Source organism: Opisthorchis viverrini (genome assembly GCF_000715545.1).
Source record: "Opisthorchis viverrini unplaced genomic scaffold opera_v5_52, whole genome shotgun sequence".
NCBI lineage: Eukaryota > Metazoa > Platyhelminthes > Trematoda > Opisthorchiida > Opisthorchiidae > Opisthorchis > Opisthorchis viverrini.
Genome location: NW_008751708.1, coordinates 1,829,243 through 1,844,090, shown reverse-complemented (window position 1 = coordinate 1,844,090; position 14,848 = coordinate 1,829,243).

The window sequence follows — 14,848 nt, the reverse complement described above, 5'->3', positions numbered from 1 at the left end:
GGACGGGGATTGAGTCAACTTGGTCTATCACCAAGAGAGCACTTCATCTTTCATTACAAAAGGTTCCTGAACGGTGCATCTTACATGCTATCACGAATGAATGCAGAGTCACTTGTTTTGTCATTCGACCTTGTCTGAGATTCGATAGTCTTATTCGCACCGATAACAAGCGGCTTTGTTGCCTTGATTTTGATCAAGTTGGCCCACTTCAGTTTCGTTGACAGCATCTTTGGCTTCCTGTTTGTTATCATCTAGCTTGTGACCGTCATCTGCGAGCTGATGTAGTTGGCAAACGCTCTCCCACCTCATGTTACGCCTCATGTTCACCAGTTTGTGTAGCTGGAAACCTGGTATGGTTGGATGATCCCAACCAGAACTCTTGGAAAATGCTGTTTGGTATTTTGTTCATCGTTAGTTATTTAGTGCTTAGTATAAACGGCTCAGCAAACACAGTGCGTGCGTTTGAACAGAGCGGGACTTTAAGTGGTACTCATATCCGGACTACGTGAAATCACGGTTCAGCCTCTGTGATTCTGGATAGTTTTACTAACCAATCCGCAGTAGAATAACGTCTTTGAGTGCATCTAATTGTTTATTGGGATTAAGTTGGTAATACCCGATATCGACGATTCATTTCGTGGCAAAAACAGATGCATCACAAGTCTTCAAATTGTTATCATGCCTGTTTTTGCAGTTGGACAGTGAGAATCATATGGTTCCTCACATCTGGATAACTTCGGTACCGAAAACAATCTGAAGTATGCGCTGTTTGTACAAATTGAGTTTTGCTTTATTGTCCTCCGATGTCCTTTTGAAATAGGTCTTCTCAAAACGAGGATCAGTGTACAATGGCCTATCTTCCCATTTTTAAAGGCAGATTCAATCGATTAGAAAATAATTAACAGAGATTTGTATTCGGTGAATTAACGGCAAATTACACAATCTTAATCGCAAAAGTTAGTCCACGAGGGCCTGCAAATCAGTAGCACGATAATGGACGTGGGAAGCGACAGTACTCCAAACGAGAGAGGAGTTACTGCCAGTGTTTCTTTTCAGCTAAATTTCATCCTAAAGATGCCATCGATGATTAACCGTCGACGTCACTCTTTGGCCCAAAAACCTTTAACAATGGAACGCGTAATCGACAGCATGTGTCCGGAACCTGGTAATTTCTCATCAGTTGTTTCTGACTAGCAGAAACTGTTATTAATTGATTCTTTGGCCTTCTCTCATAGTCCTTAAAAGGTCTGCTCGGTTGAAGGAAGGCTGTCTCAAAACGGAGGCAACTATTGAGTATGGCAGTTATGCGATGCGCAAATATAAGCTTAGGGAAAGGCGGGGATATATGCATTGCCACAGTATCACGGTCATATCCATTGTCAGGAAATCCAGTCGGAAATCAGTGGCTTCAGCAAAGTGAACGCTGTAGTTGTTTGACCCATCATTTGTGCATGAATAAGCTTGTATGCCACCACGGTTATTAATAGACTTTGGGGATAAGACAGAGTAGCTCACTGGGGTACCTGGAGCCCTTACCGAGTGTCGGGAAAGCATTTAGTGGAGGGTGGTGTAGACTGTTCCAGTTTTAGCTATTTTTGCGGATGATGACGAACCCAATACAAAGGCAAGGAGGTGACAATTCTAACATAGTGGACGATTCCCCTGCATCCTTTATCGGTCAGAGTGTACGCGTATCCATTCTTGAGTGTATCACCAAAATTCTGAAGTAAATGCAATCTGTAAGGTTTAACTTCGAGCACTGTGTACAAATAACGCCACCGATCATGTAGCCCCAGCCTGCATATAAATGAGCTGTCTATCAGGCGGAAACGACTTGAACAGTACCTCAAAGTACAACTGATTCATGCACATCTGACCTACCCTAACGTATTTGCTTGAAAAAGGTCGCAATTTTAAGCCAGCCTAACGAGATGAGGGCAAAATCATTCCTTTACTAAACTGAAAGGAAGGAAATGTGTAATTGGGTTTCGCGATAAGCTTCAAGGCTTGAGCGTGAAAATACGGTAAAGCACAACGCGCGCCTTGACACGGTCCTACATTTCGACGGTGAAATTAATAAATAGTGCTTGAAACTGTGGCAAGTGTACACATTCTACATTGTCTGTGTACGGTCGGCTGAAGATGTCTCCTCAATCCGATTGTGAAGCTCATCGGACAAATCAGCTATCACGTGATCAAGCAGCCCATACATTCACCCTAGCTACCAATGTTTAGAAATATTGCCGTATCGTCGGTATATTTGTAAACTTAGCGGAACACAAAGTAGGTCATAAATCTTTTTCACCTTCATCTTCCTCCTCATTATGGGATACCTCAAAGTAGCAGTGAATACTAGTGCTTGACTGTCATCCAGGGGAGCAATCATTTACCAAGGTGAAAAGATTTTTTTTAAATCAAAGGCATCACAGGCTTTAGTCTATTTGTCCTGTCGCACGTAGCAAATAGGTTGCTGACCGAGCTTATGTAATTAGACGGCGGCCGATGCCGTATGAGGTTAGCCATGCTTGTATGAAAGCTAGGTTATTGCCGGGATGCATCAGTCTGGACGACAGAACATTTGGGGACTAGAGACAAAGGGGTCGGCTCAAATGTCTTGTCACTTCAAAGCAGTATTGGTCGGCGCCAGTCAAAAAGTTTGTTGGTCAGGCCGTCACATATTTTTACTCGTAATCTGAAGGACTGTAGTTGCAATTCCCAATGAGGTACTGAATTTCTGGGGGATTTTGGATTCGTTTTTGTAACAAGTACATAACAAGCCCTTATGGCAGTCGACCGATTTTTTTATACATAATTTGTCGCCTCACTTCCGATGTTTAAACAGAACCGACCTCACCACCTTTCGGATTTTCTCCCCGAGTTGCGTGTACTTTTCTCTCCGACTGGATTTTCAAGAGTGCTAACAACAAAGCCAATTTAAAGCTGACAGACACACGAGCCTCGCCACATTAACAACTCAGCTTCAATATATCAAAGCTGATGTCCCAGGCTTTAATTAAGTATCAGTTGATGAAATCAAACACTGAAACAATTTATCGATTTGGTAAGACTGAGTTGCGCATCTTTTATCCCTCAGGTGTAAACACCAGGTGTAAACAGGTGTAAACATCAGCTGCGAAAGTCCCCATTGCAGACAAATTCGAGTGGAATTGTAAGTAGTATTCACACAGAAGATTTGACATGACCATGATAATCGAAGGTTGGTCAGTTCTACTTGAGCGTTCAGGCTTTACGGATTCAAATCAGCATAACAAGTTCAAGGCCACAGCAGGCATCATGGGTTGGTTGGCGGCCAAACGGCCACAGAGCGTATTCAGCCAGCAAAAGCAATCGTCCAACTGATACATACGATTTATGGTCGTTGGTTGGTTCACTGAGCTGGGCAAATTGATTGTGATCAAGTTGCCCAGCTCAGCGAACAAACCAGCGACCATTCATGCTACCTGAGCTACCAATATTCTCCTCTATAGCAAACACACGATGTGTGGTAGTACAAGATCCATGGTCCTATTCAGGCAATAACGTAGAAAAATGCACACTCTTGCTATACAGAACAGCGCCATTTGAATCGCAATACTGAATACGTGGATGCAACGTCGAACAGTGCTGGTGCTGAGTTAACGTGCATGTTTCAGGTAATATCACAGACATGGCTGCCAAACACATTAAGGACTCATAAATTATCGAAAGGGGACCCCACAAGACCTCATACCTGCATTTGTCAGCAAATGGGTTAAAACCTGGAGTTTTGGAAGGCTTGATCGAGTGGCAAATTAAAGGGGTGGCGAACAAACGGGAGGGTGCGACTTGGTCAGGAACCTAGGGGATTGCCAGCCGATTCGCAAATACCATTCGCGAAAGGGTTGGGGATCAAAGATGTATCTGGTACTACTGCGAATATCCTCACGAATTCCCTCAATCAGAATCGCATAAATTCATCCTTTATTCGATGGAACTGACCAAAAGCCAGTCACTGCAGAAGGATATGCCATGGGTTGGTCGCCTTATTTTGAGGTAAGGTGAGCAACAAGGTTTATCGGTCTTTCAGGATGGGTTTTCGCTGTATGGTTGACGCTCCGAGGAACGACCGTTTCCGCACTGGTTTAAGCAAGTCGAATTTTGCCTCTAAGCAAACTACTTAGTAGGAAATAAAGGTAGTTCGGCCACTTCAGGAATTTGGGTTGCTATTGGACAAGTGTTATTAGGCAAGTTACTGGTAGACAATTTAGGCTAGTCGGCGCGCTGAACCGCCCGTCTTGTTACCCGTTCGGTTACTTGGATGTCAGTTTGGTGAAGCAACTAAAGGTGGGGAGACCACTCTGTTTGGTTTCAACATATCGGTTACATTTGACAAGGAACAACAAAATGCAGCTGGAGCCCTGCCTTACTGCCAACCAGTACACAAGTGGGACATACGTGCATCAAAATAAGGTTTCGTAGTCAACCTTCAAATCTACATCCATGAAGATGTGGTCACGAACGTGATGCCCAGTTGGTCTGCGCTGATTGTCCCTGCCTGTTTCCGACGAAGATTGGCCTGAATCCGCAACGCTGACAAGCAAATCCCACTCGGCACAATTCAGATGAGCTTGGTCGAGTGCCTACTGGTTCCAATAGGATTTACAGTCAATCTTGCAACTGGTTGACAAGTTTTACCCGACTTGTGACATGCAAACCACGGTGTTCGAGATTGGAGCAGTGTTCTGGTCGATCGGCTATAAGTATCAAAACCGGGTTAGGTGTACTCAACTGGCAAGCACTGCTGGACAAATTGTCATCTGACCAAACCACCGGTCAAACAGCTTCACATTCAACCAGTGGCTGGAAGTCACGGGTTCGAAACTCCACTGGATTTCATCAGATTCCCAGTGAGGTAGAAACGGCTGTACAGTGCTTCTCTGCTGTACAGTATAGAGTGACCTCACTGAAAGGACCAAGTGTCATTTGAAAGCTCCACGTATGTCTGACTCTGAAAACTTCCCGCCTGGTTCAAAAAAACCATCAACTGCACCGTATCACCCTTGGAATCCAACTCTAACAGTTCTCTCACTAGTGCTGACCTAGCATTCGTCCGAGGGTTGCAATCTGGCATCATGACACCGAAGCAGTTCCGGTCACTTCTGAACCTTTACACATCCAAGACATTTCCGCACACGCGGGAACTTGTATCCTGACGCTGTCGTCATCAAGCTTATCATGTGCCGGTCGACCGAAATCAGATATGCCGAGCCAACTACGCCATCATCCAGAACCGACGCCACCAAAGGCAGGAAGATACAGCATCTGTTGTTTTCAATAGGTCGTGGAAGGAACGATACAAAGGAAACTGCAGTCTACCGGTAACAGGTGCTGTCTGCTTCCGAACATGTGGACGGCCAGTCAAGTCGCGCAGCGCTGCAAGCAAGCCAATTACAGATGAGCTGATTAGGATGATGAGGATGCTAAGCGTACATAGTAAATCGATAGCTACGCATGTTTTATTGGGCTGGTGCTCGATAAGGATCACCCAACAGGGCAATATGTGGAAGATATAACATCCGAAATGCGATTCTTCCTTCAGGTACCCAAACTCCATTGCATCGGCTTGTCAGTGGTACTGGTCAAGACGGCTAGCTAGTGGAATTCAGTGGGGGCTCAGTGAATGTGGTTTTCATGTTCCACGAAAAACCTGATTAAAGTTAACCTTCTATAGCATGTTTTAGATGTCTTGCTGTGATATGAGCTCAATGGAAACGATCAGCTGAGAGACACGACGGGAAATCGGAACGATCAATAGAAGGATGTGCTGGTAGTAACCTACACCCTTTAATCACTATAATTAGGAAGTGCATGTTGTCTGGAATGACAGGGTCGTAAGGAAACTTCACTGGACTAGTAAAATGAATTAAACAGCCAGACACAACCAAATCCCCATTGAAATATGCATACCACTGGTTAACAGCTTATGTGAATGTTTGACGAACAGTCCATTTGTACTTGGTGACGCCAGCTTAGTAGAGGCGACAGGGCACTTCACTCGGAACTTAACTAGCGTCGTGTCCAGCACAGACTTCACAGAGTGCCATTGACGAGTGAATAGCACCAACGTCAAGTTTATGCCTTTTCAGTCAGCTCTGATCAACCGCACATGCTGCGTTAGCTCAGTAGCTGATGCTGGGTCTTGGTCAATTAAGGGTATCCCCCAATAGTGATTACCAAGCAAACAAGATAGTGCCCCCTCGCCTGAAGATAAACTGGTATCAGGAGGGAGGTTAGTGTGTTTTACTCATGTATCGTTTGCTAATCGTAAGATTACGAAGTACCTCTGGCTGAGTTTGCTATCTCCTCCTGATATCAGCTTACAGTAGCTTCTAGTTTTTAGCTTCTCCTTCAAACTTCTTGATTATTCGATAAACCAGATAGAGTAGGATCATTGCAACTGCGGGTTGTGCTTGATTGAACACCCATCCCCAAAGCGGGCCTATTGGAATCTTTATTCAACTAAACAATTCATCTGAGTATCAGAAATATCTTAACTGAAAATGGGCATCGACTATAGGCATAGACCCACCCTGGTTTGCGTAAGAGCGGTCACAACTCCTGTATTGGCCTTCGTCATAGGTTGAATAGTCCCACGTTTACACTAGCAACAACGTATCGTGTAACTCAGGCATTACTTACCTCTCTAAGGATAGAGTCTTTCGTGTGGTCGTTGGCTTGTTCGCCAACGACCATCTACGCTACCTGAGCTACCGATATTCTCCTCTATAGAAAGTCTTTCGTCTGCTTCACAGTGGAGAACTAGGAGAATACCAAAAAGCTACCTGAGATTGTGTCCCGTCTCCACCGACATTCGGTTCATCATTCACTACAACAAACAAGTGGCACGTGAACAGGCTACGATAAATGAATGTCACATGTTCAGTGAAGCTAATAAAGTGATAGTGGGAAGGGGAATTTTAGTATCAACTTTTTCATTGCAACAACATGCGGGAAGGTCAAACACTTATTGAGTGGTAACAATATTCCTCTGATATGCAGCTGGCAGCATTTATTCAACTAGCTTTGGTAGATCACGAGGTTTTCGAATGGTTGTGAAGTCACGTACATGTTGGCTTCTGTCCTTTAACTCACGTGTGGTTCTTGAAATCTTTGGGTTTTAACCGCCTTTTTGGTGTATGGTCGGACATTTCCTGGAGGGTGGGAGGTGGGCAATGGGTTCCGTAGGGATTTAGACGCAGGCTAGCCAAAGGTAGGAAATTCACCAGAAATCTACCTCTAGACTCATTTGGAGAGAGGAGACTCCATTCATGGGTCACCCTCGGGGATCACTGGGGCAGTATCTTTCCGGTGCCGTGTTTCTGAAAAAACTGAACAGGCCCAACCGTAGCATTGCTTTTAAAATTACAACAGTCAGTGCTAGTGTGCATGTGAGAATGCTCGTAACTAATTAATTTTTAGCTAAATTACTTCGTGTGAAACAAGCTGAATGTGTTCGATGAGATTCAGAAATGACTGGAAAATGAAGTAGATGACCTTGGCAGTATTGGTGGGGGCGTTTTTACCTACATTCATGGTGATGAAGATCAAATGTTCTCGACATGGCACTACTTGTAAAGCTGATGGGTATTCCTGGACCGCTCTTTTAAGTGGTATCATATTAAGAATATGTATATATATAAATACGGTAAAAGAGAGATTTGGCTGAGGTTCAGTTAGGTCTTTCGTTAACAACAATTTGCTAGACCAATGCATTTTTACTGCAAGACTCTATATTCCTGAAGCAGCCCTACACGTGCAAGCGAACGATCTTATTCTGTTCTGTCTGTCGGACAATCTCTATATTCCATCTATTTCCTTCTCCAAAAGCAACGAGGATGTTTATTCGGTGTTCTGTATCTTGGGCTCATAAAAAAACTTTACTGTTGTATCGACAGGCGTGCACCGTTTCGAGGAGAGAATAGCAGTAGTTTTCAGGGGAATCGGACCTGGGTCGCATAATGTAGCATCAAGCTGCCATCTCCTTAAATGACAATCAGCATACACCTTGCTGTGTACATCTCGATGCAGTAATCGGTGCGGAGCGACGTCTGGTTTGATGTGCGTTTCTGCTGTTTACAATGGAAAGTGGACTTGTCAGCCCACGCAGTGTTGCTGTTCACCTGTGCTTCCAGGTACCACAAGTGATACCTACTTTTTCATGTTAACATAGCTGTCGGGGTCAACAGCTTCGATGTTGCACCTTCATACGTGTCGGATCTCAACGGAACATGTTTTCGTAGGCGGTCTAAAAGAGGGCTGAACTGAGGCTGTTTTTGATCAAAAAGCCCTAGCTGAAACAAGAAATTCCATACCAGTCACAAGTGCTCACCGTTCACACATCGCACGAACCGGGTCTGATACACAGAGATGACAGTTATTGTGTAGCAAGAAGCCAAGTAGTTAGAAGAACTTTATTCACGTACACACTAGCGATTGTTTACATATCATCTCGAATAGGAATCGTCCCCTCGTTTTCTGGGTTTCATTGATGAACCAATACTTCAGGTGGAGAAGTTGTACAAATGTTTTTGTGCGTATTTCCGGTCCCTGCAGACCAATGATAAAAACTTTTCTCTTTCGGCCACTCGTTTCGCTTCTTCGTTGTTGGGAGTTCTCAGGCATCTGTGTGCGATTTGGCGGCCTGTCATTATTTCGTATCTCCGAAGTTGGTCTCTCTGATGTCTGAGCACCTGATGCCTTCTGATCTGCTTGCCAGCGCTATGAAGCAGTAGTCTGATAGCCCTTTACCCAGCTTTTTTCGCCGTATTGCCTTTCGACTCACATTGTGATATGATCACAAGTGAACGTGGATCGTATGTAGTCAGCAGACTGACACAAAGGTGATCAGGAGAAAGCTATTCATATGATGAACTTTATGGTGAAATTTGACCACATGCGCCAACGGGAACGCTCGAAACGAAAGTAGTTTCAAATAAATTAAAGTGGTAAAGCCAAATGGAACTATTTTGACAGTGCGAAAACACAAGGCGGACGTGGAGATCTCTCCGCATTTTTTGTCATGGGTCAAAGTTTCACAGTCTTATTACAACTCAACCCATGTTGTATGCCTTGAATGCAGTTGGGTCAAAGTTTCACAGTCTCAACCCATGTTGTATGCCTTGAATGCAGAAAAGTAGGGAGGTGCCAAAAACTTGCGACTCAGTTGTTAGTGAGGTTGATTTGGACAGTCTTACACACCAATTTTAATCACTCAGTGTCAGACGTCGTATGCACTGAGGACTCCAGTCGAAGCAAATGTCATGAAGTTAACGAATTGGTCACCATGTTTTTATACTAGTGTAGTCAACTAGTTGTATTTATACTTTTTGTCCGCTTATTATTATTTTAGGCGTGATACACTACTCATAAATTTCATAATTCATCGCCAGGTCATACGCTGCTCACCTCTCGGTCACATCCACTCAGCAGAGAACTGAGCAGAAACAGCTGTGTGAGGCAGACAGTTGTCTGGTACGTGAAGTACACGTCCTAACCAGCGTAACCTACGAAGCGTCAGTAGTTTATGCGCCACAGGAGAGTTCTTTTCTTCCAAAACCATCTGATAACCTCAGTAAACCTGATGTCACCACCAGACCCAGTTAGTGTCGCGTCCAAAAGGATTTCGCCACATACCAATCCTGGAAACGTAATATTTGCATGGGCAAAGAACTATGCACTTTTTCTGGACAATTCCTCTGGTAGGTTTTGACAGCGTTGAAAACGGATCGGATTATCAACCGGTAGATTTCTTTCGAACAAACATAGTTTTCCTAGAAGTTCTTTTGGATTGCCATCTGATCCCAACCGCACTAATGTTTTCCCCAAAGAAGCCCAGGTGATTGAATACAATGAACCTGCGGCAGAGTGCACAAATTCTTGATTATCTAAAACCACCTTCGTTTTGGAAGTGTACTCACTCTCTTGGAAGAGTCAACCTGTTCACTCATTAGTTATCACTCGCTTTACTTGATAGCAGTGGAAGAGCTGGAGCAGGAGCTGTTTTATTGATTTACAAACAAAATTCAGTAGTAAAAAATAACATATGACTGAAAAATGAAACCAGTATTTTTTGCATTACGATTGTTTCCTTGGGCAACGTCTAGCTCAGGAGTGATATCCAGCGACAGAATAGATGGCTAAATATCAATCGTATTTGGCGTCAGTAATCCGGGTCAATTCTGGCAACGTCTAGTCAGGAATGATATCCAGCGACAGAATAGATGGCTAAATATCAATCGTATTTGGCGTCAGTAATCCGGGTCAATTCTGGTGCCCCCTGGTCTTCGTGTTCCTGTTCGACTGAGTGACTGCTCTCCAAGCTTTCAATGCAACTCATCCATCATATAGAAATTTATCAGGGCATATTGTGGGAACAGTTATTGTAACCAAGGTGCGACCGGTGTTGATTTGGACAAGGAATGTGTTCAACAAGATTACCTCGGTATAAGAAATATATGTATCCTGACAGTCCATTTTGCACACTCTCGTTCAAATGGAAACGTTCTTCATTGTATTCGAAACGCGTGCCTCCCGCTAGTCAGTTGGATAAAATGGATAGTTTGCGCGTTCAGTACTACACTCTGGATGTGATACTAGGAGATTTAACTTGACTCGGCTTTTTTCTGGAAATGTGACAGTCAGTGTCAACGAAATAGCAGTCTTCCTGCTTTGTCATCTCATTGCCTGGTCAGTTGAATCAAGCTCCGAGTCATCCATGTGCTTCCGTTTTTTTCGTACGGAATTCCAGTTTAATCTGTGCTGAGGTTTTGGAAACATCTTTGTTGTTTACTTTTCTTGACTGCCAAGAGAGATAACTTTTCACTTGAAGTATTGAACTCTGTCGTTTCCATTATTCGGTCCTTTGGTTCCTTTATTCCCGTACAAATATTACTTTTGAGACGGAGGCCGTTTGTGAGATAGCTGGAAAGAGAAAGTGCGCTTCAGCAAGATTGTAAACACTTTTTGTTCCTTACCCCTACCCAACTTACAGTTTCCGAAGCTGTGCCAACAATTAAGCTACCATGTGGTTCAGAAACTTGGCAAAATGCTTCTGAAATTTACTCAGCCATCTCATTTTTTATTGAGGTCCTGCTCTGTTTCTATATGCAGCAGTGCGCGCTGTTTTCTTTCACAAATAGAGATCCCGTAATTGTCATTCTCCATGGCTTGTTTCGGAACTCACTCACAAATTCTGGCGTTGACGTACTCAACACTGACTGAGCTCGCCCTTTGCTCCCTTTTGGGAAGCATGATCTCTTAAGGGTCACTTTCTGAGGGGGGTGGTTGGCAGCATTCTACCAAAAACCTTGCGTTGAATACAAGCGTACGAATTAGCGGCACTGACCTCGTTTTGACTTCGTCTGCAAAACGCACGTCAGCTGGAATATGAAAGTTGAAAAATTGAGGCAGGAATTCAGCAGCTCTAAACCGCCCGGTAAGAAGGTAGGACACTAGAACGTGTCTCGTTAGAGAACTTGAAATTGATGGTGATGGGGTACATGGGAAAGGAAATAACTAGCCTAATTTCTCTCGAGATACTGTATGGTGCGAACTAACTGGAACTGTATGGAAAGCCTCTGTTGCGCGCGGAGCTTTCGTGACCCGTTCGGTCGAGTTCGCATGCATTTTAGAAACATTCGATTTCATTAGGGTATAGTCAGGTTGCTTAAAGTGGTGGATGTTTTCTGTAGTTACTGGCCAAAAAACGCTGTTACATCTGTGACACCGGGTGCTGGCCGGCGTAATGAAGCGAATTCGGAAATGGATCCAAATCGACCTCTAGATAGGAGTTGTAATATTCAGGTCTCTCATCAGGACATTCTACGTAAGTTTTTTTGTGTATAGTTTAAATATACTCGCGCATCGATCGCTGAGGTCAGGATCGACTGGACTCTCATAGGCTGATTCTAGACACGGCACCTCATGTGATCTGTTCAACGAGGGTCAGCTTCTACCCTGTCACATCAAGGAATGTGTCTTTCTGAACTGTGCTCTGTAGTGGTACTGGGCGGTTGGTGCAAAACAGCCATTCCAAATCAAGTTACCATGTCTGCTCTGTTTACGCTGCCCACTTGTAATTCTCCACCTGAGGCCGTATAGTATCGGCCCCTGGAAACATGTAGTCGCCAGCTTTATAAAGTGTGGGCATTGTTTTCTCAACAAGGTCGCTTGAGATCGAATACAGAAAAACTGCAGCTTGTTTTCCCGTTGGGATGTGACATTACTCGATGCGCTGTCAAGCTTGAAGTCTCCAAATATAAAAAATCTTTGTACATAAAGTTCTGTGCATTCCTCCACCCCTCATGCCAACTTTCTGTTGCCGTCCTAGCCACACGGTTCGGTGCCAAAATTTGACAGTTAACACCAAGGCGGTGTTCAAGAAACGCTACCTTTTGTTGGTGCTTTTGGTGTTGGCGCAAGAAGAGAAAACATCGGTAACTCGGTCCCGTTCGTGTTTTATCCTTACAGCCACATAACTTTCTTTTACCGATTTTTAATTTTTTTCTGCTGTTCGATGAATAGTCTACTTTTCAGGCAAACTGTTCCCAAAAGCTCTAAACTTACCCCCCACCCCCACCCTCCCTGCCAAACAAGCGCAAAACGATAGACTTTACACATAACTTTTCAGTACCGATTTTTAATTTTTTTCTGCTGTTCGATGAATAGTCTACTTTTCAGGCAAACTGTTCCCAAAAGCTCTAAACTTACCCCCCACCCCCACCCTCCCTGCCAAGCAAGCGCAAAACGATAGACTTTACCTTTAGGAATAAAAAACTGAAATATGACATTTATCGATGATTGTGACTACTTTTTTTCACTGAACGCATGTTTAAAAAAAACACGAAAACAGCCAAAGCCTGCGAACGTAGAAAAAAGAAATACCCGAATGGTTATGTGCACTGATTTTAAAAGGAGACCGTTTATTCCGTAACATCTCACCTCAAATATCCGTCCGTACTATACCGAGTGACTGTCGATTCTGTTGTCATATTTAAGCGTTTGAAAACAACGAAGTGTTCTACGTGAACGAGACAAATTCACAGGAACTTACTCATTTCCAAAACAAAAACTAAGGGATTGTGCAACAATGTGATTTGGACACACGCTCTGTTGGCCTTGGCTTCTCTTTACAGGACAGTTTTGGTACATTCACTGGTTCTGTTCTTATCATTCCTTGGACAGCGTGGTTCGTTTGCTCTGCTTCGCCGACTACGACTTCCGCCGTTTCGAATCGAATGCGGGTCGAAGCCCCCTGACAAAGTATCACCGTCGATGGCGCAGTGCAACTTCCCACATGTCGCAAGCAGACAGAACTCCCACGTTCATGTGTCACGTGACAGGATTTCATGATCAGACAATCATCGCTATTGCCCCAAGTCATCCAGTAATCCTGTATTTTTGTGGAGAGACCTTCTGTTCATCAATATGGGGAAGGGGCTATTTTGCATGGGGAAACCTGTGACGTGGTTGCTTTACACTCAATTGATGATACACTCGTGTCCACTTAGATCGAAACCACATAAAAATGCTATTTCTTATCCCGGCCAGTTGCCCTTCACTGTGTGTTGACTATATAAACCAATCTTATCAGGGTAGGCTAGGATGGCGAAAGTTACATTTTCAACAACAGGTGGCGGAGAGCTATATCCTGCCTAGGTGCGACTTAGTCACACTACTGCTCAGCCGCTCGTGGCCGAAGGTTAAGTGTCCAAACCACAAGCCAGAACGTCGTGGGTTAAAGACTCCCAGGATTATCGTCCGATGCACTTTGCTCATGCTTCCAAATAAGGACGAGACAACTGTACATTACTCCTCAGCTTATCAGGATAGATCGGCTTCATTTACAAGACGTGGCATCCGTTAAAGCGTTTGATTGGTGTGAGTGTTTTCTCCAGGATGGCATGACAAATGGTGACCTTATCGCATGCCCCTTTACTGGGCTAATGAAATTTTTTTATTACACCAGGGTTACTTTTTCAGGTGCACAATAGAATAGTCTGTTTCAGGTGAAGTGCACACACCGAAAACTCGACACCCCCGCATACGACGATTAAGAATTAGCAGTGAAGCCTTATGACGGGCAGCAGCAGTTGTTCAAACTGATACATTGTCCTCACCTAGATAAACTCAAGTGGTGGTCACAAACTGGGTAGAAAAACCAAAAACATCGTAGTTATTCGGAAACTGGTTAGAGTTATGGGTGAGGCTTTATCCTCCAGTCCAGTTTCAATCGGTTCCGCATGTAAAACAACTGTGACACATTCGACGGAATGCTGGCACTCGGATAGCGTCTCGGTCAGTTGAAGCCTAGCCCAGTGAACGAAGGTCTAGCGGAATGAAGTGCTTGTTCCATTCATCTCTTAAAATAGGGAATCGATAGTATAGATGAACAGATCGAGGCTTGTTCACACTTCAGAAGCAGAAGTATTCCTTTAGTCGTTTTCACTTTAGCTTTACTGACCGGAACCACCATTTATCATGTCCCGATATCTGGCGAAAGTCATCTTTAGTGCCAGATTACTTTAAACGTCTGCCTATCCAGACACCCTCCATTAGTGCTCCTCTTTATTACGAAAACATTTCCGTTAGCATTAAATCGGTTCCCTTGTCAAATCCATTGCAAACTTAAAACTATGTCTCTCCCCGGGGCATATTAAACCTTCGTTGAACTGACTCGACCTATTTAAAAGTTGTTTCCAACATTCGTGATCAACCTGAAGAACTACAAACGTATAGCGAATATACACCCATTTGCAAACCAATTTGGTTCTTTCGAGAGACTCACCTGGAACCCAGCTGAATCTCTCGT